We start from the raw sequence: 5,994 nt of genomic DNA on the forward strand, positions 1-5,994 counted from the left end.
AGTAACATTTCATGGGCAGTATTGTTTGGCATAATGAAACAAAACTGGTCACTTATTATAATTATAACAAAGGAATATCCAACCCACGTCCATAAAGCAGCTGACTGACTTCTGCCAAACAAAGTTTTATGTAACATGTAAGCTTCATGGTTTTCCTTTTTTTTCAAGTTCTCCATTTTGAGCCCAAAATTCCAGTACAATAAAAATAAGTTTCATCACAAAATTAGTCTGCCATATAAAAGTACATCTATGAAGAGTATAACTGTTCATGAGTAACAAGACATGGACACAGACTGATGTAACATACTTCTCTCTCTGTATAACGGATATGAGAGCTGAAATAATAAAGATAAACAAAACATCCAGTCTTGTCTTAACAAGGAACTTAAAAATATTATAAGGCTGAATTTATTATAAATGTTGACAAGTCATAGCTGACGTTTGGAAGACACAATAACTTAGTCTAAAGAATTTCCAATTCAGATAGCTTTTATTTATATAGATTAGCTACTTTTAAAAGTACAAATAGATAAAAATTAAAGCTTTGAAAACAAGTCAGAAGAAGCAAAATTTTATCTTGTATGAAAAAAGAACCTGCAAACTCAGGCTTCTAAAATAAAAACATTTACACAAGATCTAAGTGAGAGAGAGACAGTGTGGACCTAGAAACTGTGGCAGAATATTTAACACATAGTCTGGTAACCTTGAATAATTACGCTAAGTTTTTTATTAATTCCTCCAGCAGGTAAATACACTCAGATCATTTACTTCTGCTACGCTACTGTCCAGTACGTTGCTGGTTATTAATTATTAATGTGTAATTGCATATTTATAACATTGAATAACTATTGTTCCGGTGGTACTTTGTGGTTAATGTTACCTTCTTCACAAAAACAAAATATTTTTTTCAACCTGACCTTGACCTTTTTAGTCCCAAAACCTAAGGTTCTCTCCCCAGTTTTAACTTCAGCTGGATCGTATGTTGCCCAGTGTTTCCATCTCTTTATAGTGCGACTGAAACAAATGTTTCTCTATTGTCATTCAGAATTACCACGTGGAAGTAGAACGTGCTAGAATGTATTCATTGGCTTCCCACCTAATATTTGTATATGGTTTCCCTCAGTGTTTTCCTCTCAGTTCCTCAGTGACAAGTAAGATTCCAAAGTGAAATGTATGAAAACTGTGTGCTGATAGTGCTCACATTGCTTCAACATAGAGTAGTAACCCTAATTACTATGTAAATAGGCTTGGTGCACTTGACTCAGATAGCTTAGAAGATAGTATAAGTTAGTCAAGTGATGTTCAAGTGAATAATAGTAATAAAGAGTCAATGAGACAAGAGGATGCTAGCTCTCTAACTAGTGATGGTAGTGAAGATGATGAACCTGGACCCAGCAGAGGAAGGTGTGAACAGTGCAAGAGGCAACGAGACAAGAGGATTCTAACTCTCCATCTAGTGATGACAGCCAATATGATGAACCTAGACCCAGTAGAGAAGGTGTGAACAATGTCGACAATAAGAAACAGTTCTCACAGTTGCAGTAACTGGGTTAAAGAAAATGAGTTGTGAATTTTATTTTAAATGTGGTTTTTACCTCTGTTAACCACATGAGAAATAGCTACAGATGAACAATGTCCTCCCCATTTCGTAAACACACACAAACGTTTTGTTTGAAGGAGATGAAAATGTTTTCAATCTTGTATGCTTTCTTAACCAAAAACCTCAAGCTATTGAGTTTCTTACTATGATACTGTAACAAACAACAAACAATACCTCAAAATGGTACCCAAGAAGTTATTGGTTTTGAGGTAAGTCATAAAAATTCTAAATGCAGAATCGTTAAGTGGAACACTAAATAAAACAGTTTATTTATTAACTACTTCGGATTAATATTTCTAACATTCATCAACTTAATGATCAGTAGCGTAGGGGGAAATAGGGGCACTTGCTCCGGGCGCACCTCGAGCTACCACAGTTACCTGTATTTGTTGGCAGGCCTAAGCAATGTTCAAAATAGCAACTTTTCAACTAGGTTGTGTAGTAAAAGATTTTTTATTTAAATAGTTTTGAATAACACGATTTATAACTTATTAGAAAGGCATTTTTTGGTAAAATTATTTTTTGTGTGAAAAAAATTCGTACCTAAAAGTTAAATCGTATTTGCAATAAGCCTATATACAGTAGTAAACTTTGAACTCTCACTAAGTCACTACTAACTATAAGGCATTTTTAAAATGTTCTTGAATTTCGGATAAAGCTACTCGAGGGCTATCTGTGTTAGCCGTCCCTAATTTAGCAGTGTAGGACTAGAGGGAAGGCAGCTAGTCATCACCACCCACCGCCAGCTCTTGAGCTACTCTTTTACCAACGAATAGTGGGATTGACTGTAACATTATATCGCCCCCACAGGAGAAAGAGCGAGAATGTTTGGTGTGATGAGGATTCGATACCCGCGACCTTCAGATGACGTTTGAATAAGTATTTAAGTTATAATGGAGTGTATTAAACATTAAGTGTATTAGTTAATTATTCAACTTGTTTAAATGACTACAAACATCACGTTAAGAAATATACAGTAAGCACAAATTAAATGGGAAATCTGTAAAATACACATTTTACAGTCAGGTAAAGCAATTTATTTTATGATAAAAGGCTTATCAGACTCAAGGCGATATGCTCTCCTCTAAGTTATAATGAATAATTGATGATCAGAACAAAATAGTTATTCCGAAACAAAATAACAAATAGTTTATATTATTTGTTGTTTATTTATAACAAACTAAGTGTAACTATACAAGTAATTTATCCAAATTATGATACTAAAACTTGAACTTTTGTAAATACTTCGGCAATTCTATTAATAAGTGTTAACAGTCACGTGGTACGTTGCCATTGGTTACACAAACTGATAAGATACCACAACCATTAAATACGTAATCTTAAGACTAATGGAGTAACAATGGAAAGTAATTCACACAAGTCAAGTTTAAGCTGCATCCAAGAGTCTCTGTCGTAGATTAAGGAAAAACTCCTTTCTTAAAGGATTAAATGAACGACAAGATAAAACTTGTTTCAAAGCTGTAAAAATATATAAAAAATATATTGACAGTAATAACAAGTTTTACAGATTATACATTCGGTTTGTTTGTAATAAACACAAAGCTACACAATGAGCTATCTGTGCTCTGCCAACCACAGGTATCAAAAGCCGGTTTCTTGCGTTATAACTAAGAAGAGGCACCGTTCTGTCACTGGCGAACCTCTAAAGTCATGTTATTTTTCACTGATTAAGTTACTATAGAAATTAAAAATATGTCATCACAATTAGCGCTCCTTCGTACACTAGGGTCAGTTCACATTAAACCTTTTTTTTAAAAAAAACTTGTAATCTCGATAGTTTACCCCCTTTACAAAGACTGTGGTCGGTTATAGAACACGCTTAGCCAACCATCTGAGAAGTAAACCTTTTATCCCTTATATGTTGATGACTGACCTCTCATGACGTCGCTTAGAAATTCCAATTTAACCAAAAAAACACTAACTGCATCTGCAAGGTTGTTTAAGAGGCATTCCTAATACTCTGGATCAAGGGTACAATCTGTTTAAGTGACCACCACAGAACAGCTACGTTGTACACACGATCGCAATGTATATACTGTTGATAAATTGAGTAGTCTTTATTTTAAAATGCTTTAACAGTATTAACAGTTGCTGAGAATATCTCATCACATGATTGAGAGAAACATATCCTGTTATTTTAGGGTGACAATGTTCCTTTAACCTGTTCAGGGCCGTAGATGAGATAACTCGTACAAGCCGATCGGTAACACAGTGCCATGAACGAGTTAATTCGTTCTCAATAACACCTAACTTCAACGCTAGATGTCAGCACCATTCATGCATTTGACCTTCGTACAAACTGTTTCACTTTCGATCTAAAATAACGTCACGAAAAACGTTGCAAAATGAAGAAGCATTAGAGTTGTATTCTAGCAACTGAAATACTTGACAATCAACATGTTAAACTAACAGACATTATTGCGGTTTCAAGCCATAAGGACCATAACCTGTATCTTTTTAACTGGAAACATAATTTGAGTCAAAAACTACGAAATAATCGTTAACAAAACAAACCGTTTTCACAATTTAGTTTTACCTACTCAACGTAACTTATTGATATGTATAAGTAGCACAGACTATCGTTTCAAAAAAAGTGATTGGTTGTCCACAAATCGCTGTCTTCTCGTATGTCATTAAAAATAATATACATTAGTTTTTGTTACGTGACAGATTAATGGCTAAAATTATTATGCCCTTGGTTCTCGAAATGCGTTATGGACTTTCGCACAAAGTCCCGCATGTCAACTAAACATAATACGCTCTGTATTAGCTAACTGCGCTAGCTCTCCCTAATTTAACCGTGGAAGACTCGAGGGAAGGCAGCTAGTTACACCACACACCGCCAACTCTTGGGCTACTCTTTTACCTACGAATAGTGGGATTGACTGTCACTTTATAACGCCAACACAGCTAAAAGAGCAAAACGTGTTTGGTGTGAAAGGGATTTGAAACCACGACCCTCAGATTACGAGTCGAGCACCCTAACCACCTGACAATGCTGAGCCTTTATGGATTTTAATTTATTGGTTTTACTCACAACCAAAGTTCTGAGCTATTTATGCCGTCTAACGCGAAAAGTAATTGCTAAGCATTTCAGTCATGCTCAGAGCCATTCAATAAGAACATATGATAAATCTACATGGTTATTGTTCAAGTTACGTCACATTTTGAAACATGAATGATACTGTGATTAATTCATAATAGTTTAGTATAGAATATCCTGCTTGTGAAATAAAATTTAACATCAGAGTTGTTCATTCTGATCACCAGTCATTTTAAAAGTGAATGTTGAGTTTTGTCGACGTGCACAGCATTTCATTCGCAATGCGGAAAGGGGTCGTTGTAAACAAAAGACAGACCAACTGACGGACAAACAACACGATTCGCATTACAAGATACTGCATCTCGAGATTTGGGCCTTCAGATACATAGCCCGACTCATTAACCACTTTGCTACATCTGAACATTACTTGGACAGAGTGGGGATTCTCTGTTAATCTCGTGCATTTTCGTTTATGAACAATTTTTGTTTTCCGATAAACGGATAAAATTTTATGTTCAAACAAAAGTAATATGAAAACTACAACAGCGATATATCCTATTGACAGACTACAGATATTCGAGTAGAATAAATATAGTTTAATCATTGACAAAACCCAAACCACATATATTCATTACAAAAACTGGTACAATATTTTATTCCAATTTTGTTAATAGACATGTCCAGATCACATTATTTACAAATAATGCGACATTCGTATTCGCCATATTGGAGGTCAATCCGTCCATTTGTTTTTTTACCAATAGTAGCTATAAAACTGAATACGCTCTTAATTTTAGAATATATGCCAAATTTGTTTATGAAGGTAAATTTAAAAACTTTGTATGGATAATTCTATAGCTATTATTCCATACGTTGCTTGTTCAACTATTCCTTAAATGACTTCTCTGATCATGATCCCAAGATATTGAAATACAAACGAGTGTCTTATTCATTCCACGAAAGGATGAGAAGCTGTGAAAATTTGCATGGTTAAAATTTTCTGAAAGATGTTTGTTAAACCTAAAAGTGAGAGTTTATGGTTTGTGTCATTTTTACGGTTGTTTTTTAATAACTCTTATTTTCTAATCTTTCATAGTCGCTATTATTGGTATTCAATTTGTTCTCACGTGTATCGAATATTAATAATATATATTCACTGTTACGTGACGCGCATGTAATTTAGTCTATGATACATTGAGAGCTGACTGACCCAAACCTATTTTAACAAAAAAATTCATGTCACTGTAATTCAGGTATCATTCATTAGGCCTCGTATAAGTGATATGGCGTCTTTATTCAGTACCTTAGTTCCATTAATTAAGAAACAGTA

Source organism: Tachypleus tridentatus, chromosome 13 (genome assembly GCF_004210375.1).
Source record: "Tachypleus tridentatus isolate NWPU-2018 chromosome 13, ASM421037v1, whole genome shotgun sequence".
NCBI classification, from domain to species: Eukaryota; Metazoa; Arthropoda; class Merostomata; order Xiphosura; family Limulidae; genus Tachypleus; species Tachypleus tridentatus.